The sequence below is a fragment of the Schistocerca nitens genome, chromosome 2 (assembly GCF_023898315.1).
Source record: "Schistocerca nitens isolate TAMUIC-IGC-003100 chromosome 2, iqSchNite1.1, whole genome shotgun sequence".
Lineage (NCBI taxonomy): Eukaryota > Metazoa > Arthropoda > Insecta > Orthoptera > Acrididae > Schistocerca > Schistocerca nitens.
In genome coordinates, this window is record NC_064615.1 from 522,912,179 (window position 1) to 522,934,904 (window position 22,726).

General features: G+C 42.3%; 1 protein-coding gene across 4 annotated transcripts in view; it reads right to left on the reverse strand.

Annotated features, from left to right (window-relative positions):
• Nucleotides 1-22,726, reverse strand: part of LOC126236505 (pleckstrin homology-like domain family B member 1) — a 1,102,343-nt gene that overhangs the window by 474,583 nt on the left and 605,034 nt on the right. The window lies entirely within an intron of this gene.

The following is a 22,726-nucleotide window of genomic DNA, read 5'->3' on the forward strand; positions in this document are numbered from 1 at the left end:
ATTGATTTCCCAGTTTTAGATTAGCAAAAGGATCGACAGACAAACAGCAGTAGCATATCATACATGGAAAAAGAAAAAAAGACCATTTTTTTATGGTGAAAGGTCCTCTGCCTCCCACAACGAGAAAAAGACGGTAACTCATTTATTTTACGGGTCTTGAGTCCTTAAGCGCCAGTCACTTGTCAAGGAGCACTCCAAGAGATGGTTGCGCCAGATGGTTCATTCATCTGTAAACTCAATGATAAGCAACTAACAGTCTCCTCACATCCCATTGCTGTTCCTTTCACGGACGCCAAACAAGTATATAAAATCCTTTTGTTCCTAGTACAGCGTATTAACTTGGGAAAGGCTTTCACTGACTTTCATACTGGGTGATTATAATGAAAGTATAGCTACGCGAAGAGGTCCAGTGTGGGCAGCGAAATTTGGTACCTATCTAATGCATTAATGCGGAACCGATTTATGCTGATTAGAAAAGTTTCAAATTTTGGCCACCACATGCATGTGAATGCAAGAAAGACGTATCGAAATGTTAACGTAATGGATTAGGAACGGGACTTAGGCAGAAAAGGACAAACTACGGAGAAAGGAATGATGTTGGTTTCATTATCAACCGCCGCTTACACAATTTGTTCAATATGAGCACTGGAGATTTCCACGAGATGGTGTAGGCGTAAAACGACGTGAGCAACAGTTGTTCGCAGCAGTTCTTGTGGAATCTAAGCAACGTGTGCTTGTATTCTGGCCAGCATATCAAGTAGACACCGAACCTGTGTCTGGTAAACGCGCTCTTATCCACATCCCCAGAGCAGAAGGTCACATGGATTCAGATCACGCGATCTTGTAGGCTATGCATATGCAGAACCTTTAGATGTAACACGTTCGTTAAAGGGTGCGTTAAGCAGATATTTCACCAGGCATGCGACATGAAGTGTTTCCCCACCTTGCATGAAAATCGTTGTTTTCACACAGTTGCACACTTCCAAAGGATGAATCACATGCTGTACAAACATATCACAATAACGTGCAGACTTCACGGTACACCTGATAGCCCCTCTGGTGGTATTCTCTTCAAAGAAGAGCGGGCCGACAGTGAAGATGCTTGTGAATCCACACCACAGTTATACTATGTGATCAAAAGTATGCGGACACCTGGCTGAAAATAACAAGTTCGTGGCGCCCTCCATCGGTAATATCTGGAATTCAATATGGTGTTGGCCTACCCTTAGCCTTGATGACAGCTTCCGCTCTTGCAGGCATACGTTCAGTCAGGTGCTGGAAGGTTTCTTGGCGAATGGCAGCCTATACTTCACAGAGTGCTGCACTGAGGAGAGGTATCCATGTCGGTCGGTGAGGCCTGGCACGAAGTCGGCGTTCCAAAACATCCCAAACGTGTTCTGTAGAATTCAGGTCAGGACTCGGTGCAGCCTAGTCCATTACAGGGATGTTATTATAGTGTAACCACTCCATCACAGGCCATGCATTATGAACAGGTGCTCGATCGTGCTGAAAGATCCAGTCGCCATCCCCGAATTGCTCTGCAACAGTGGGAAGCAAGAAGGTGCTTAAAACGTCAACTTTTGATCACATAATGCACATACGGCGAGTGCAGTCGCACTTCGTGCATAACACGCAGTTTAACAGTAGCCCAAATTCTTCAGCTCTGTGCTTCGTCACTCCATAGAATACTTCCGGGCCTCATGCCATCGACTTCGAGCCATGCCAGAAACCGAAGAGCAAATTCAGAACGTCGCTGCGGATCATGAGCTTTCAGTTGCTCCACCGTCTGGATGTTGTACGGGTGCCAGTGTAAAATACACTGCAAAACTTCCTGCACTGTTGACCATACGACAGACAATTCTCGTGACACTGCCCAAGCACTAGCATTACCTGAGGCACATTCTATTTGGTCAGTTACAGCAGCAGCACCAACCTCGTCAGTACCTTCCAAAGGAATAGGATGCCTCTCTCTTCTAGGTCCCACACCAACCTCATCATCATCTTTAGACTATTTAATGACATCGGGTCTCTCCTCAGTCCTTTCTGTCGGCGAAGCTCTCTCAATGCAGCACTGCAATTGCTGCCGTTCACATAAAACAGTTTCACTAATAGCGTACGGTCTCTCTCTTCTTGATAGCCATATTGTTCACTCACATTATGGCTTGTCGAATGATAGCGGGGATGTCATACTGTCATACAAACAGTGTAAAGCGTCAGACCTACACCTGGTGTACAAAATGGAACTAATTTTTTTCTAACATAAATCGTTTCCGCCTTAAAGCATTGGGATATCTACAAAGTTTCGCTGCCATACGATAGTTACAGCTCACACTTGACCTCCGTGAGTACCTGCAGTTTAATTGTGAACAGCCGGAAGGTGGCATTTGTTTTCCTTCTTTCTGGAGCTTTTTGAATAACTGTCGTCGGGTTTTGGACGATTTGTAACGAGACCGACACACTGTTTCTTTTCAGAGGGTTTGATGAGACACAGGTCTGTTCTTTGGACAGGCCAATCAAGTAAATCCACCAGTTTTTCTTCTATCCACTATGCAATGGTATTTGGTTTGTGAACAAAAGCATTATAAACCCGATACGGGAAAAAATCCGGTTCCGAACAATTGCTATAGTGCAAAAAGGATGCCGCTGTATTTTTCTTTTTTAATTATTTTTAACGAGAAAGCGTATCTATTTGCCCATCAATCAACTTTAGTTGCAGAGCCCACTGCCGCCACAACACACCACACCAGTGGAAATAATGTAAGACATGCATCCAGACGCTCATCTAAATGAAACATCGTGTACCGCCGCGCAGCGGTCTGTACTCCACACTCCAATAGCGGGTCTGTTTGCGCTATTAAACGAGTTCGCGGAAACTTTTTTCTTACAGTATCAACGGCATCTGGCTAACGGCACGGCTGTGGAAAACCTGCTGCTACTGCCAGTTACTAATGTCGACACGAGAACTGCGATGCAGTTCCTCTTTCATAATTAGAAAGTATGCCTGAATAACACTGTTCTACCAGAGCGAGTTCGGGTATTATGTCTCCCTGACATATCTGCTTCAGAATGAGGTCGTATCGGTAAACCATGACACTCTTAACTCCTGTAAAATAACTGATGAAATGCCCGAACACTGTGGTCTCCTACAATGATGCCCATTCGAGCTCATTATCTTATTATGAAATAAAGGCTTATTACTAGTTCCGTTTCATCGTTGGTAGACTGGTATAGCAACCGGTTATGAAGCCGTTTGAATAAAGGCAGTCTCGATTCCAAAATTGTTCCGTTTCAATATCAATAACGCTTTTCGCCCTTGTGAGCTCTCATCAGATTATCTGAAGAAAACAGAACAAAAAAGTTTCAATGTAAAAAACGGTAACGTAACGAAGCATGATTGTAACTGTGCAACCATGTATGGAAGTGTTGTAATGTTTGCCTAAACTCACGTAAAAATGTAGCAGAAGAAACTTCATTGGTCAGTTGCCACAGCAGGGCATAAAATAAGAATACGAGTCATCAGGATAAGGCATTCGCTCGTCAGTCTTATCGGAACCAAAAAGAATATAAATGGGAACGAAAATAAAAAAGTAAAATTAATGAGAAGAATGTAAAACGAATGAAATATTGAACAGTTAGATATCTTACTGGGGCTAAAACCGGCTCATATGGGGTTAGAACACAGTGTAGAAGTACAACATGTACGCTACACGAAAGAGAGAATTCCGGTGAAACAGGCCTACCTAGCACTGCAGCAAAAGCTACTGCAAGGTATGCGACAGGAGGTACAGTACTAGTGCCAGCGGTGTGAGCTAGGTGGCACAAGTGTGATCCACAACTGGATACACCGAATGCATTACGTAATGACAGGCAAAATTAAAACTAATTAAAATGTATGTAATCACATTTGCAAGGGGAAGAGACAGCTTACATTATTAAAATAAAAAAAGGTTACAAATATTAGCTGATAACATTTGGGGATAACAAAAAATGAAGCTCACGACGAAACATTGCCATTAACAAAATTGCTGAGAAGAAAAAAAATCGTAGTTAAGGCCATCAAAATCTAAGTGGTGTAAGTAATACTGCTATCAGAGGATTATGAGGTTGTCGCTGTAAAATACATAAAAGCGTTTATAAATAACCAAGAATAGTTAAGTTGAAATGTGTGTGTTGTGCATCGTGTTTTCTCGACATAGTTAACATACATGAAATACTGAAGGTAGTACATATAAATTACAAAGAGCAAACTGTTGTCTTCAAATTGTACATAAACCATTCTACAGTTTCAAAAGTCCAAGGATATGACAGCGAAGCAGTAGTTGAGAAGGGAGTGAGATAGAACTATCGCCTGTCCCCGATGTTATTCAGTCTTGAAGTGAACAAGCAATAAAGAAACACAAGGAAAAATTCGGATGGGAATTAAAGTTCAGGAAGAAGAAATAAAAACTCTGAGGTTTGCTTATGGCATTTTAATTCTGTCTGATACAACAAACAACTTTTAAGGGCAATTTAACAGAGTTGGTAGTGACTGATACGACTGATAAGTTAAGGAATTTTGAGGTCCTCAGCAAAATCGACGACGAAAACTATATACGGAAAAACAATAACGAAAAGATGGGACAGGATGGTAAGATACCTGCTAAGACATCAGCGAACAAGTTCCAAGGTACTAGAGGGAGCTGTGGAGGCTAAAAACTGTAGAGGAAAAGAGAGGTCGGAATACATCCAGCAAATAATTGAGGACGTAGGTTGCAAGTGCAATCTTGAGATGAAAAAGGTCGCACAGGATAGAAATTTGTGGCGGGCCGCATCAAACCAGTCAGAAGACTGATGACGATGACAAAAGAAATAAATAAATCAGACAATGTTGAGAGAATTAGATTACGATGTGCGACATTAGAAGTAGAAGATGAATTTGGTAATTTTGGGCAGCAAGGTACGTCACGATGGCCAAAATAGAGAGGACGTAAAATTCAGACTGGCCGAAAAAGAGTAAACATTTTCTAGCTTTAGGATTGAGACGAGTTCCACGAGAAAGGCAGGCTATGGTGCATAAGTCACAGAACGTCATACCGCATATATTGCGAGTGGCAGCAGCCGTCTGCGGCGAGGAGCGAGTAACTATTTCAGATGATGATGATGATGATGTGGTCCCATACTCCGAGGAGCGTAGGGGACGATGCGGGAGACCGGCACCGCCATACTAGCCAAGGTCCTAGCAGAGGAGGTTTACCGTTGCCTTCCTCCGAGCGTAATGGAGATGAATGATGATGCAAACGAAACAACAATACCCAGTCATCCCGAGGCAGGAAAAATCCCTGACCCCGCCGGGAATCGAACTCGGGACCCCGTGCGAGAACGCTACCGCAAGACAACGAGCTGCGGACACTATTTCAGAAGAGTTTAATAATTCTTAACTGCGCGTTTACATGCATGCAAGTTCTCGATAACACAGAACAAAGTTCAGATCTTTAGTGGGTACCTTTTCACGGACATAATGATTTCGCGTAGGGTCTGCACGGAACCGAGCGTTCGCAAAGTATGGCGGACAAGGCGAACAACGTGACGTCACTAAGTTCGTTGCTCGGCCCCTATTTCTCAAGGGCTCCACACTGAGATAGGTAACGTCGATATGTTGTGATATTTCGAATGGCAGCAAAGCAATCGGCATCAGATAAGATCTATGACATATTTCCACTAGTAAACAAGACGTCGTTTCATCCGACTGAACTCCAGAAACTCCATGAAACATATAAATGATGTTGGCACAGAATACCTGGCCACATACGCCCTCGGAAGCGAAGCCTAACGCCAACACAGTACGAGTCCAGTGGGTGTCGAGATGTCGGCGGCCATCGAGTGTACGACTAGAAAGCCACTGCGTAGGTGCCACGCCCCCTGACACTGCAGTACACGCATTTCACGCATTCCAGGCGCGCCCCCGCGCCGCCTCCCGTGTGCATCCACAGGACGAGCAGGTGGGTCGGGTTTATCGAGCGTCTCTGCGGGCCGTCACAGCGGTACGCTGGACTAACGTGCGCCAATAATAAAGGCGGTATTTCGGTCTCGGCCTTTCGTACGGCGGGCATTCAGACCGCCCACGGAGTCCCTATCACACGGCAGTCGCCTCGAAATAACAGTCGCGCCGGTTAATGGTTTGCGGGCAGGAACACTTTGTTCCGGACGAAAGCATCCGCCGCTCCTGATTTACCCACTTGTGCAGGCCAGGTCACTAATGGCACGCTAAGGAGGTGAAGGTCGGCACGGAGGCAGATGCGGCCGTTTGCGTTCCCCTGCGATCGAATAGTGAACGACTTGATTCCCACTTTCGGTAAGTTCGCCGAGCAGTAACATCCTGTTGATTCCGCTAACTTTCGGCTGGCGGCGCTTTCCTACTCCAACCTACCGCCGCGCAGACGGATCAGACACGATTTTAAGTAAATAGTGCACTGAGTGTAAGCGATGAAGGTTGATATAATAACAAGCGAAAATGGCAAGAAACTGTTGGTGATAGACAACTATAAACTGTGTTTCCGGAAGTGTCTCGTCAATGGTTTTGACACATACAAGTGTACGAGGTGAACATGGAAGTGTTTTGTGAAATTAAAATTTGTAAATCGTATTGTCGGTTCGCAGTTAGACGGTAAGCGTGAAAAAGATGATTCTGATATATTAAACTGGCAGAGTGTCAGTAATATTATGAAGAGAAAGGCTGAAGAAAGTATGCGTGAGTGTCCGTTCACACTTACGCACCTCGATGGTGATACTGACTTACTCACAAATCAGGATCTGGTTCGAATACGGAAAAAAAATGTTAATGTCACTCGATTACCGCAGACTTCCGAAACTTCCCAATAACTTACTAGAATCACATGAAGCACCTGTGAGAGTTGTTTTCCACACAAACAGGGGAGAAAATTTTTTTATTTGTGAACTACACTCAACAGAATAATGTGAGTTTCTCGTGGCAAAGCAATGTGAATTTTCTGAAAGTGTTGAGAACTTCATTATACACGGATGAGCCAAAACATAATGACCACCTGCCTAATAGTTTGTATGTCCCTCTTTGGAACGAAATACATTACTTATTCTGTGTGTCAGGGATCCAACAGTTTGTTGGTATAGATATCTACGCACAGGTCATGTAAATCGCGTAAATAACGGACCGCTGATATGCGTAAGCGGTGATGGCGCCAGATACCGACCCAGATGGTTTCCATAGGAAACTTCGTAATTCCAAATACCAATCCGGACCTTATAGATGTTGGCTTTGAGACGGCAGTTAACCAGGCAATTGCTTACTTTTGGCGTCAGATGACTGTAAAAGCGCGGCAGATTTCATCTAGGGAAGATGTGTTGGAGAAAGATTCAGTCGGGGAATGTCAAATGATTTTAAATCAAAGGAATCTGAATTCGAAAGACTTCTGAAAACTCCGTTTGGACTGCCTCTCCTGACCCCTGAGCAAATTTACGACTGCTTCGTCGAAGACCTAATGTCCCGCAACCTAACAATGAACATCTGGATGACTTTTTGATTCTTCTTCTTCTTCTTCTTCTTCTTCTTCTTCTTCTTCGCGGATGGATCACTTAGGACCACGCGTAATCAACATTTGTTGGCCTTCCTTTTCGCCCAGTATTCCTTCATAAACAACGAATGGGCTAGCTTTCGTTGCGTAGACCACGTATGTCGGTTAGTTTTTCTCTCTTCTTCCTCAAAACCCCGTGTGTTTGTGATTTTTCTGATTTCATTTCTATCATGTAGATTTGGAGACCCTAATTCTCTCAGGTCTTTTTCCGTCTGTTTGTACCAGTTCGGTCTTGTAGTTTTGTTCTTTAAAAATGTATGGATTTTGTGCGTTAACCTGTTTGAGTCCATTCTTTCTAAGTGCCCCATGAATTGGATTCTTCTCATGCGCATTGTGTCTTATTTTGGAGATATTTTTATATATTTCTGCATTGGGTTTTGGATAATGTACCCCATCTTTAGTTTTTGGTCCTAGGATTTTCCTCATTATCTTACGTTCTTTCACTTCTAATTCCTCTTTTAGTGTTCTGTGTTGAAGGTTTAGTGTCTCAAATGCGTAGAGAACTTCGGGTCTAATTACTGTTGTGTAGTGTCGTATTTTGCAGTTCCACGAGAGACTCTTTTTGTTGTAAATGTTTTTTGTTAACTGAAACGCCGTCTCCATTTTCTGGACTCTTGATCTGACAGATTTCTTTTCATTACAATTTTCTGCAATCCATTCACCTAAATATTTAAATTCTTTTACTCGAGAGATGTAATTATTACCAATTTTGAGATCAGAAGGTGCATCTTTGACGTCAGTCATAAATTTTGTTTTTTCAAATGAAATTTATAATCCTATTTTAGCTGCCTGTTCTTGTAATAATTCTAGCTGTTTCTGTGCATCAGGAATGTCTTGTGCGATCAGTGCCATGACATCAGCAAATGCTAAACAGTGTAATTCTATGCCCTTATGTCTTGGTCCCATTCTGTGTGCTGGTGCACCTGTTTTTTTCCATTCTCTAACTACTTTTTCAAGAGCACAATTGAAGAGCACTGGGGACAGTACATCCCCTTGTCGTACTCCTGTGTCTATTTCAAATTCTGTGCTCAATTCTCCCATAAATTTTACTTTGGATTTGGTCTCCGTGAGTGTTTCTTTTATGATGTTTGTTGTCTTTTGATCTAGTCCAAATTCTGCTAATACTTCAAAAAGGGATTCTCGGTCTATACTGTCATATGCTTTTTTAAAGTCGACAAACGTGATGACATAACTTTTGTTTGAAGTACTATGTAAATATTTCATTGAGTTTTTCAAGTTAAGGATCTGTTCTACGTAAGATCGGCCTTTTCTGAACCCACCTTGGTATTCGCCTAGTTTTGAATCCAGCTGAGGTTCTGCGCGGTTTAGTAGGGCTTTAGACAGAATTTTGTATGTTATTGACAATAAAGAGATTCCACGATAGTTGTTGGGGTCTGTTTTACTTCCTTTTTTGTACAGAGGATGTATGATTGCAGTCTTCCAATCTGTGGGGATTTTTTCAGTTTTCCAGATTTCATGTATAATTTCTTTGAGTTTTGCAATAAGATTTTCTCCTGCATTTTTCCATAATTCTGCGATGATTTGGTCTTCTCCTGATGCTTTGTTATTTTTCAGTGACTCAATTATCTCTTTAATCTCTTGTAAACTTGGTGGCTTTGAGTCTGGGTTTCGTTGTGTACGATGGAACCCAAATTTTTCTGCAGGCTTTTCACAATTCAGTAATTTAGAAAAGTATTTTGCAAGAATTTCACAGTTTTCGGTGTTGGTATGAGCAATTTCCCCATGGTCATTTTTGAACTGGAGTGATGGAGGAGAGTACTTTGTTAATTTTTGTTTGAATACTCTGTAGAAATTTCGGGAATTGCTTTTCTTGAAATCATTTCCTATGTCTTGCAATTTTTTGTCTTCGTGTTGTTTACAGACTGTCCGTATTGCTTTTGTGACTGTTTTCCTGGTATCTTTGAGATCTTCCAGGGTCTTTTGATTTTTGTTGCACAACCAATTTTGCCACGCCTGTTGTCTGAGATTTATCAGTTGGTCACACTCATCTGTCCACCATGGGTGTTTACGTGTTCTTGTTTGCGGTGCTACAGTTTCAGCTGCATTTAAAAGTCCTGCTTGCAGTTATTGCCAATTTTGTGGTTTTAAATATTGCGTTTCTTTTGTAAATTGTTCATTGCCATTTATCTTTTGTACATCATATTTACGGTGTGGAGATTTCTTAGTGAATTTTCTTTTTTCTGGAATGACATCTAGGGAGAATTTTGTTGGGTAATGGTCGGAATCTAGGTCTAGTCCATTAAGGACATTAAGTTTCATGATTTCTACTGTATTTACGCGGGAGATCATTACATGATCCAACTGATATTCACCTAGTAATGGATTAGGTGAGATCCAAGTTTTCGTTTTCGAGGCTCTTTTCTTGAAAAATGTTGATTTGAAAAATAGGTCATGGTTTTTGCAGATTTCAATGAGTCGCATGCCATTCCGGTTGGTCTGTGTATGCCCTGAACATTTACCTAACCAATATCGATATTTCTTTTCTTTACCGATTTGTGCATTGAAATCGCCCATAAGGATTTTGACATGGTTATTTGGGATTTTTTTGGAGAACATTATCTAATTGGTTCCAGAATTCTTCTACTTCTTCTATTTTGTTTTTGTTAGTGATGTTAGTTGGTGCATGTCCGTTGATTAGGGTGTATATCCTATTAGCTGATTTTATTGTCATCGTGGAGAGTCGACCCGAATAAGATTTGAAAGTTGCGACTGAATCAAGTATTGATGTATCTACTACAAATCCAGTTCCAAATTGTGGACAATTTGCCATGGCTCGTTTTCCAGGTTTTCCTTTGTATATCCTGTATCCTTCCGAATCAAAAGGATTTTCATCTGTATATCGTGATTCCTGAAATGCAATAATTTTGATTTTACGTTCTCTGGATTTGTCCAGGATGTTTTTTAGTTTTCCCATTTTTAAGAGAGAATTAACATTAAATGTCATTAGCCAAATTCTAGATTTTGGTTTGATTTTCTTATTACGGGGTTTTTGATTATTTATTTCATACCTATATTCTTGGAGATGGTGGCTTCCCATCCAGTATGTAGCCCGACTTTAGCACTACTGTAGTTCTGAACTGGCTACTAACGCCCAATTTTATTCTTCGCATCCCAACATATTCCTCTTTATGGCCATCTTCATACAGCTGGCAAGATTTGCTTTTCTTCGTTTAATTAGAACCTTTCTATGATATGGATCGAAGATTTATGCCTGAATTAACAGCTTCACTGCTGCTTCTTTATTAGACTGTACTCTATCAATTTATGTCAATATATATATTTTCTGAGGTTTCCTTAACGTGACAGTTAGCAGTTTAGTTTCTGATATCGAGCTGGAGTTGACGAATTCAGTCTCGTGCAGGTACGAAGTACCTCCTGCCCGTCTGGACTCGCGAAACTGCGTACTATCATAGTTCTTCGCAGGTATTCTATATAACAAGAGAACAAGCAGTAGAACGCAACTGCTAGACGTGTTGCTCTTTTGATTACCACTATAGTCGAAGCAGAGTAAGATGATCCCTGACACATTGTGGCACAGCTGCCTTTTACTGATTTCCCCCAAAGGAATGATAATCTGCACTTTCGTTGTAAAAACGAATATCGCCTAACGAGTCAACTTGGGCAGTCACCGAAATAATGTCGAAGTAGGAAAGTCTGCAATTGACTCAAAGGGTCGTATTTGACTCATATTTCCTAGTTTCCACCAATGTTTGCTCCTTTTCGTAGTTAATATAAAGAAAAAGAGGCTATTAAATTGTAATGTTCATTTTTCCTTTTTATTGGCTCAGTAGATGACCAATAATTGAAAATTAGACAAAAGTTGTCCAACACACAAAATAAAAATTAAGGAATTCACATATTTCTTCACACAAAACCGATAGGTCACAACGTATGTGACTGTCTTAATCTCTGTTGGTCCTTTACGGCCAGGGGACATCGGCTGGTACGTACTTTTCAATCCAATAAACCTTACCAAAAGCGGTACACTTCAATATATTTTATTGTATTTTGAAAGCAACCAGTTTTGGCAATTCATTTTGCCATCTTCAGGCGCTGTACATAACTTCGTTGATTCGAAAAAGCGTATGAGGCCTGAAGATGGCAAAATGAAATGACGAAACTGGTTCTTTCAAAATAAAACATTTTGAAGTGTACGGCTGTTGGTAAAGTTTATTGAACTGAAAAGAAACGTATGTGACTGGAGGCTGGGGCGAGAGGTTGAAAGCATAAACAGCCACTGCCGGCCGCGGTGGCCGTGCGGTTCTAGGCGCTCCAGTCCGGAGCCGCGCTTTTGCTACGGTCGCAGGTTCGAATCCTGCCTCGGGCATGGGTGTATGTGATGTCCTTAGGTTAGTTAGGTTTAAGTAGTTCTAAGTTCTAGGGGACTGATGACCACAGCAGTTGAGTCCCATAGTGCTCAGAGCCATTTGAACAATAAACAGCCACTGCAAGTTATAGTCCAGATATCAGCTTGCTGTAATTTCTAGAAATGCAGACAGAAGTTCGGTAAACTGATTGTTTCTACATGGTTATCTAGAGAGTGAATCAATAGTTTAGTTATGGATTCATATTCAGACTGAACAAAGGAGCGAGGAAGATCATAATTAGTCAGCCATTAGGGGGTTTTTATGCAAGAGGGTTCATCACCTTAATTATCGAGCCATTAGTATATTGTAACAACACTACTCTCACATTCATAATTTTCTGTCAGCACTTTTGCATGCGTAATTAATTACAAAGTTTGTTGACATTGTCAACCAGGAAATAAGCGATCTGTAGTAAATAAAAAATTATCTTAGGGATTGAAAACCCACGATGTCAATATCGCACGTGAAATATTCTTTATTTGGATTGATTACTAGTTTCGGGTAACACTCTAGCCACCTTCAGATAAAAAAAAATCTATTAGTGTTGGTGCCATAACGGATTCGCACATAATTAAAAACGATAACATCAGTACATGACTTAATTAAACACAGTTTTTCATCGTTCTTGGCCAGAGTAATTGAACAATGGTCATAAAACAAAGTAGTTATGCCCTTACAAATTAGTAATTGACACAATCAGTATTTACATCATTTCTGATGGTCTCTGTTGCAAAATGATACCAACATTGGTTGTGTCAGTTACTAACTTGTAACGGCATAGCTCCTTTGTTTTATGACCGTTGTTCTATTATACTGGCCACTAACGATGAAAAGCTGTTTTAATTATATCATGTATGGATGTTGTCATTTTAAGAAATATTTTAAAGATGTGCGAAGCCACAATGACACAAACACTAATCGAGAATGTTTTATGATACGAAGATAGCTAGACTGTTAGCCGATACTAATAACCAATCCCAATAAACAATATTTCACGTGCGATCTTGATTTCGCTGGTTTTCAATTCCTAACGAAAATAAAACAATTACTTCTCTCGAATGTGAAGTGTGAAATAAAGATTATCATTACGTTCATGCAAAGGAAGTCACTTTTCCAGGGTAGGTTCCGAACTAAGGCCTAATATAATGGGCCGGCTTGAGTGGGATTTCTGTATCAGACAGGCACACGAGATAAACGGCGACATATGGCGATAAGGGGTCTTTCCCCACGGCCCCAATCGATTGTTTCTCCCTCCCAGCAATCGATACGTGTCACCTTCAGTAAATCTAAGGCAGCACGCTGTGCCAGTGATATTGAGCGGTACACAACGCTGTCCGCATGTTTTATTTTGTAGACTGATGTAGGGAGGACCAGAGTTCGTATCAGTCTGTCAACGAAGGTACAAGTCCAGTACGGCAAGCAGGCGGTGCATCTGTGGGATTTTGAAATTGTGAGGGAGCCGGACTGTAAAAGCTGTGCGTGCATATCTCAATACTGCTCTAAGTTGTCCATTGATACCTCGATCTCTAAGAGAACTGTCTTTGAAAGGCAACAGGCCGGGTACTAGACGTATTAATCTATTAAGATGTTCCATCACAGAACACACTCCACTGCAATAACTGTAAATTTAATCCGAGAGCAAAAATAGTTTTAGGAGCCGTTAAGTATTGAAGAACCCCATGCTAGCAGTGCGAAACTCCGTTATCAGAGATGTGACCTTTGCCACAATCGTCACTCTTTAGTTTAAACGGTCACGGGAGGTGAATTTAATTTGCTGTAGGACGGGAAATGTTATCTGATGTTCTATATGCTGCAGAATGGTCAGAATCGTATAAATAGGAGCCAACGACTGTTTGCACACAGTTGACGAAATACTGTCAACATCAGATAAAATATACATGCATATAATTTGATTGAAGCAGGCCACAGTCGGAGCCGTTGGCTTTCTCGCTCCGTTTTTGTCTGCACTATTGTCCTCACACACAAATCCCTGCTGAAAAGATTCTGCAAATATTTGCTGACACACTAAGCACCGATAAGGGACGAAGAAGCTGTTTAAATTCCCTTCTTTAACTGAAACACGTGGTGAAACAGCTGTTTGCTGAGTCTTACACGTGACATGTTGACTAGCGACGACAGGAGAAAGGACAATTTGAAGCATACGTCCATCTGCAACTAAATAAGTGCAGTTTGTATACGTATATATGCGTTTCGCCTTAATTTCTTATGATGCGTCTTCACTGTCACGAAATGCATTCCTACTTACAAGCAACGTTCCATTTCGTGATTTTTACGTTGTAATTTTAGGTTATAAGCTTTTTTATTTTATGTATATAAATTAATTAGTTTCTTTATTTTGTTACAGCAAGCGGTCGCTTGCTTTATGGTAAATGTGTGTCCAAGTGATGCTAAGTGTTGTTATCTTTACATAAAACATTATCTTCTCAACGATCTTCAAATCGTGAGCTACTCCCTTAATTTTTATATATGAAATTAGTGACTTTACTCATGGCACGTTTTTGCCTTTGTCTGCAGTCACTTTCAGAACTCAGATTAATCATCAAATTAACGATTGCATTCTGAACTGCTCGTGTACCCATGTATCACCACAATAAAATAGCAACACTGAATGGCTGCAGGAATAAGAATGAGAACAGTGGCGTGTTTAAGTCTACAATAATAATGACAACTTTCATCCTTTTATACCTACAATCGAGCAGATAAATCTTACAAAAAGATGACAAACATAAATTAGAAAAGGAATGGTGCTTGATTGGCAAAGCATTTATAGGGGTGAACTATACAAGTTCTGTCCAGAATTAATCCCTTTTACAACGCAATCAGACTTTCATTTACATGAATCCTCTGTGAGGCCAAATTCTATTCAAATGGAATCAACCAAGGCCAGGTACACCACAAACCTTGGTTCACGAAGAACAGGGAGCTGTGAATATCATTTAACAACCCTACGCTTGTGTAGCGAAACTTTACCCTTTCACCATGATTCAGGCGGCAGCAGAAAACGGCACACCGTGGGCGAGGTGTGGAGCGCGACAGCAGCTGTAATGTTTTGATGCGTCCACGAAAACTTGCAAACTACGCGGACTGGCATTCTAATTTTTAAAACGGGGGAAACTTCCCTATCAGAGCCCTGAAATAACCGCAGATTTCAATGTGAGGTGCACCTGTTCGCTGGTCTGCCGTCAGCGGTGGCCGAGCGGTTCTAGGCGCTACAGTCTAGAACCGCGCGATCGCTACGGTCGCAAGTTCGAATCCTGCCTCGGACATGGATGCGTGTGGTGTCCTTAGGTTAGTTAGGTTTAAGTAGTTCTAAGTTCTAGGGGACTGAGGACCTCAGATATTAAGTCCCATAGGCTCAGAGCCACTTGTTCGCTGGCCTGGCCAACCAATTTCACTCACATGCACGATGACGCTTGCTGGAATTGTCAAACGTTAGATGGCCGACTCAGGATGGATACGTTCACCCTTGTGACACGCTACATGTCTGAGATGATACACAATTCCACTAACGGTACATCTGGAAATTGCCACTGGCTCTTAACCCACCACAAGTTGCATTCCACAAGCCTCACCCACTAGAGAAAGAACTGAAGTTCTCAACCGGGACCAGAAGACGAAGAAGGCAAAGAATCACAATCACTTTCCATCAATCCTCATACAAGAGTCGAATTAGCAGAAAAATCCCGCCTCCGCGTTGTACAAACCAACAGAACTATTCTAGGCCCACTGAATCTTCCCTCTTGATAGTTCTGCTGGCCTGGTAGCCAATCCAGACACATCACCGGGTTTTCCATGCTGGAGGAGCAAGCCCCTGCTTTGCAAATCCTGAGGGGAGACTATCAGCGACTCAAAATTTCTCATCTGAAAAAAAGATTTTTGACTAGGGAGGCTTCATTCTTACAGTAGCCATGGCCATGTTTCGGCAAAAAACGTCTACCTAGACATGACCACAGTCTCTCATTTATGAAGAGGTCTAATCTTTCCACGCCGACCTTTTCCAATTTCTGAAAGAAGGCTGTTAAGCTTCCCAGACAGTCGTACCTGTGAAATGTGTGTTTTTTTTCCTCTCTCTCTCGCTAAAAGAACCTGGCGACTACCTGGCATCAAGGGAGCTACAGTCTTTCCTTCATTAAACACGTGCACCATCTGCCCTGATCGTATCATCCCAACTTCTAACATGAGAATGCTTATAGTTTTATGACCGTCCCGCCGTTTGCACAAAATCTCGGGTTACAGCATTCTCTCTTAAATGGCTTCCTCCATCTACTTTCGTGGCGCACTGACACCTGGCCCAGGTAAAATGTTTTGCGAGTTTGCGCCCTCCTGTTCTGACTCTTTTAAGTGGGAAGAGGATGGAGTGCGACTGCCCGAGGTCCCTCCGCAGGTACAATTCACAGAGCGCTGCTTCCCCAAATCACTCGCACGGCCAGGTCGCTGGACACAACAGTTATGGTCCACAATCTATCTTTCTCGCCGTTTTCTGTCCCCTCCACTACAGTCCTCGGGTGCAAGTTCCCCACGGGCTATGAAACATTGAGCTCACAATTTCTTTACGTAAAAAAAGTCATAAGCCACACATATCAGATGTAGTATTGGAGAACACAGAGATCATGAGTTGAAATATGAATATTAATCTGGAAACTGCTGAGGTCCTCAGTCCCTAGACTTACACATTACTCAAATTAACTTTAACTTATGCTAAGAACAACACACACACACACCCATTCCCGAAGGAGGACTCTTAACCTCCGGCGGGAGGGGGCGCGCAATCCGTGACATGGCGCCTCAAACTACGTGGCCATTCTGCGCAGCTTTTTCTAACTCGAAGAGAGTTACTGCTAGCCACTCCGTGGCACTTACTGTCGGTGCTTTGGTGGTACGGAAACTGTTGTAGCCATTGCTTAGAACGTGTCATTTGATTTCCATGTCCATGGACCGGAAACGTGGCGCAGATGAATAACAACTGGACTTGTGACTCTCCCACTTGCTGGGAGGAGCTAGTCAGGTTCCACGAACTTTGATTTGTTGTTCTCCGGTTTCTTCAGAGTTTTTCCCATAGCACCGAATTGGCATTGGACCATATTTTTACGTAATTTGTATCGTTAATGATCTACTCATCATTAAAAATCTGGGTACCCTGAGTCGTCATTATATGGGACATGAACGTGAATGTGAGATGAGTAGACTGTGTGACCCTATGAAGTGTAATTTCATGCTTGGACTATTCTCTAACATGAAATACAAATCAGTTCCGTTACATTTCCGAAACGAGCTATGAAAGGAGAAGCAGCGCGCGTAAAGTCTGATTTCTACGTCACAGGCTGTACTGGAAGTATCGGAAAAAGTGTTTCTGTCCATTTTCTCATTTTCTTCTCGCTTCTCTCTCTCTGTCTATCTCCTCCTCCCGTCTACTAGTTCACCTCCACCCCTTTGCTTTCTGTGTCCATCTCCTCTCTCATTGCCTCTTCCCTTTCTCTGCCCATTTCTCCACCTCCTCTGCCGGCCGGAGTGGCCGAGCGGTTAAAGGCGCTACAGTCTGGAACCGCACGACCGCTACGGTCGCAGGTTCGAATCCTGCCTCGGGCATGGATGTGTGTGATGTCCTTAGGTTAGTTAGGTTTAAGTAGTTCTAAGTTCTAGGGGACTTATGACCACAGCAGTTGAGTCCCATAGTGCTCAGAGCCATTTGAACCATTTTTCCACCTCCTCTGTTCATCTCCTGCTCCCCATCTCTCTCTCTCTCTCTCTCTCTCTCTCTCTCTCTCTCTCTCTCTCTCTCTCTCTCTCTTCCGCCCCTGTCGATGTTCATCTCCTCCTTTTTCTTTCTCTGTCCATCTCTTCCTCTCCCCTGTCTGTCCACTTCCCTGTCCCCTATCTTTGTCAATCTCCTCGTCCTATCTATGTCTTCCTCCTCTTTCCCACTCGCTATTAGTCCATCTGATCCTCTTGCCTTCTCTCTCTACGTTCACACAATCACCCAATAGCAAGCTGGTGGTTCTCACCCCCAAAGTATTTCATTCCAGATTGTAAATAATATGTGTATCAAATTTGATTGATATAGTTCCACGTGTTTAGTATGAGCTTTTTACCCATAGCTTTGCCCGCATATGCAAGTGTCAAATATATTTCACACATATTTAACACATTTCACGCGTATTTGTTCACGTATTTCACTTCCATGTCTAGCGAATTTCGCCCTGCAATTTTATTTTCAAGCAGCTCAACTTTTATGACGTAGCTCCTCAACTGAGTGGTGTACAACTATAAAATTGAAGAACATCCACTGCTGTATGTGCCTACCGCCTGAGAAACAGAGTTAACAGTAAAGAAGTACAAAATTAAAACGTCTAGTATGATGCGGCAGTTTCTCACGATCCTCAGCGTTTATGACGTCGAACTACGCCTCTTACGATAACTTATATTTCTAGGTACATTCAGCGGCAAATCCCGATATTGCCTGTGAAATGTGTTGCGAATAAAATTAGTAGCAACGGAGTAACAAATTATTCTGTTACATTCAGTGGTATATGTGGAAACTGTGTGCAAAATGTCTCAGAAGTACAGTAAGTAGTGAAGGAGTAATGAATTAAAACGTCGTGATTCATGCGGAAGATTCACTGCATGAACAGCGAAAATGTAGTAAGTAATAATCTTTCCTTATTTCATCATTTTGTTTGGAACGACAGCGAGTAGTAGTTTCGTAAAGAATAGACCGAAAAGTCGGTCAACCAGTTGCAAATAAAGTTTTACTATCCCTTTACCATGGTTTCGATATTTGTAAAAGTATCTTCTGCAGAAGTATTGGTCTTATTACATCACATGACGCAATAGGCGCCACAAAGATTAAAATATTTGCGTAACATCGCATCATGTGATGTTAAGGTCCAATACTTCTGAAGAAGATATTTTTGCCAATATCGAAACCATGGTCAAGGGATAATAAATCTTTATTTGCAACTGATTGGCTGATTTTCCAATCTCTTCATATATTCTGAATAACACACTTGCTGTTTCGCAGCCATGTTTAAGGTTTTGGGTTAGTTAAAGGTTTGAAATTATGCGTAAGGTTTGTTGCAAGGCAGTAAGTGCTCTCACTCTCAAATAATGGATGACTACAAAATGGAGATTCTCGCATCGTGGGATGCACTGCATTTTCATCGCCTGCCCACTCCTTTGATTGGTTGGGTTTTTACCACCACAGTGACTCTCTCCAGACAGTAAATGATGTGTGTCCCAAGTTTGGCTGAAATCGTTCCAGTGGTTTAGGAGGAGATGTGGAACAAACGTTCATACAAACATACGTACATTCATAGACACATTCATTTTTATAATTTGTATGGATTTGCAACTGTGTGAGTTTTAGATATTAATTGTTGTGCACCATGTAGACGTAAATGTCTATCTGGAGCTTCCTTTCTAATCACTGCCCATCAGACAGGACGTTAAAACATAACAAAAAACTGCTATCTCCGCAGGAGGTGTTTGGCATGCCGCGTACCCCGCAGGCAGTGCAGAACGGAAGGGCAGCGCCCGCGTGGGGTGGCCTGGACGCTGACGCATGTCGGCTCCTAATCTGAGCGGCTGACGGCTTTTGTCGCCCGTGTGGGCGCGGCGCGTGTGGTCCGCTTCTGGGAAGCGCCAGCGGTGGCGCTGATAAGCCAGTGGCGGCTGCAGAGAGCCCGCAGCCTGGGTGTCGACTGCCGGAAATGTGAGCGCCGCTGCAGCACAGGCGCATTCCGCCACCATCGCGGGCTGTCTGACCGCCGTTGCGCCCTCAGGGGCACACTGAACCACTGCTGACTGCGGGCAGCTGGAGCCACCGTTTCCGCCCAGAAGGGCTGCATTACTGGGTCCATAATGACTGCTCTTCAGCAGAAACACGGCTCTAAGCCTATCCTCCTCCCCGCTTCCCCTCCCGCCGCCCCGCCCCCCCCACACACACACCTGTTCGTCTCTCTCCGCAAACCACCTCACGATGAGTGGCGGAGGATATTTCTAGAACTACAATCACCGCTCCTCCCCCTCGCTATACTAATAACGAATCGCGTCTGGGAAGAATGATTGTCAGTCGAACTCTGTATTAGCTGTCAGTTCTCTGGTTGGTTCAAATGGCTCTGAGCACTATGCGACTTAACTTCTGAGGTCATCAGTCGCCTAGAACTCAGAACTAATTAAACCTAACTAACCTAAGGACATCACACACATCCATGCCCGAGGCAGGATTCGAACCTACGACCGTAGCGGCCGCTCGGCTCCAGGCTGTAGCGCCCAGAACCGCACGGCCACACCGGCCGGCAGTTCTCTGGTATCTGATGTCATTTCGTGAGGTGTATGTGTTGACCGATTCTTTTTGGAACGCACTGACTCGTAATTTCAATAGGAAACCTCTCTGCGATGAGCAACGCCTCCCTTCTAACGTCTCCCAATGGAGGTTGTCAAGCCTCTCCGCAACGCTCTCGCGTCGACTGCATGGCTACTGTGAGGAAACGCGCCTCTTCTATTATTCCCTGTTAAATCGATCCCACACTAATGAGCAATATTCGAGAATCCATTGAATAAGTGTTTCGTAAACGGCTTCGTACGTGGATGATTTACTTTTCTTAAAGATTCTTTCAGTAAATCTCAGCCTGTCATCTGCTTTATCTACTAAATATCTTTTGGATGTTATACCACCTCTCCTCATTTCCACGGTTGCTAAGAAGAAGTGAAGGGGAATTCCACCATATGCAAGACACTGTTTTGTAGTTTCGTCTTACCCATACATGTTTCAGCAGTTAATGTGCTATCTTCAGTGGGCTTTATTCTTTACTGTTACATGTAATGTCTTGTATAGGTTATATGACTTTTGGCTTAAAAGTATTTGAATTTGCAAAAGGAGCGAACATTAGGCGTCAAACATTTTACATTAATTGTGCAACGAATGTTTTACAGCTACCGTCATATGAGCGAGGCATATGAACAAATACATATATCGTTATTTCCAAATTCAACATGAAACTAATAGCTTAAAAATATTGTTAATGAACAACAAACAATGCCTCAACTCAGAGACGTATGTCGTAACTTTATCCCATATGTAGAAAGAGTCTAAAATATTTGACACCCAATGATTGCTCCTTTCACAAATGTAAATACTTTTAAGCCAATGATGCGTATGACCTACACAAGAGATTAACATGTAACAATAATTTTTCAGAAAGAAAATAAACAAAAAAAGCCCACTGATAATAGTACAAAGTATTGAAACATATCTGGGTAAAACTAAACTTGAAATCATGTCTTTTATAAGGCGAAATTCCTCTCCACCTCCCTCTACTGTTTGTTTTATGTGGCCATTCCGTTCTACAATAAGTCGAAAGCTGACTCCCCAGTCTTTTATGCTACTGTTTACAGCGACTTATTATATCGTAACTGAACAGTAGTGGATCTCGTTGAATATTTTCGCACGACACGATAAATTTATGTACGTTGAGGGTCACCACCTCAATCGTCGTTCTCTACAGATCTTCCTGCAGCTCACATATCTTGGGAAGTTGCTATATTCCTAGTGAAAGCATGATCTTCTGCGAATAAACTCCTGGAGCTTCCGACGTTATCCAGTAAATAATCAATATTATCTGTCAACAGTAAAGGCCCTGCGACACCCTTTGGGGAAAATTACCTTTGCATCCGTTGAGGTTTTTTTTTCAGTTAAGAAGTACGTGTTGAGTTCTGTCTCCAAGGAAGTCGTGCTAGTCAAATCTGGTCGAATATTCGATAAACTCTTTTTTTTTTCGTCACCACACGATAGTGGCGAATTGCGTCGAATGCCTCCCGGAAGTCAAAGAACACGGCATCAACCTTGGCGTCTTTGTCTTGGACGGTATCGCTCTCATAGACGGACAGGGTCAACTGATCCGCAGATACCTCGTTAGATGGAAACAAACACTATAAAAATCTGACAATTGACACCTAGTAAAATTAAGGATAATTTCAAAACCATGGAGTGCTGCGTCTTTCTTCTAGATAAATGTGCCAGCAATTGATCAGTCAAGGGATTTATAACTGTCACTTATCATTTCTGGCGATGTTGGTTGACGTGAAAATGCTGAGCTGCATTGTGGTTCGAGATCCACATTAAACTGTAGGTCTCTCTGTAACTAGCTGTTTAAGTCAGTCTAGAGATCAGAGAAAGGCCATGGCATACCGCATCCAGTAGGTCTGTGCTTAGTAAAGCATTATAGTGTTCAAAACAACCTTCAGATGGATGACAGCTTTAATTTCTTGTTACAGATTAAGTACCAGTAATGTGTTGAAGAACGAATTAATGATCATCGAGTTCTCCTAAACACGACATCTTTTGCATTGAATATAAAGTTTTGTTTCATTTCTTGGCCGTCTCGGTTGTTATCGTTGCCGACAATCTATCGTTAGCACAATACAATGGCATTAGAGCCAAACCCCTCGCTGCCAGCAAAACAAATTGTATCAGCAACAACAGTCTGTTTTTGTTCCTTTCTTCGAAAACTCATTTCTGAAGTCTCATACCAGCCCGATAACCATCGCCGTAATACGAAAATTTGTGTATTGAATAAGCCGAAGAACGGCGTGTCCTCCAACAAAGCATATGCCTGGAAAAACAGGGTGTCCAATGTCATCCTAGAAAGACAATGTCGATCCATTATTTGAGATGGGTGGGAGGACACATGTTCAGAACTAAAACCCACTTCACGGAAGTCAGTTTTTATGGTA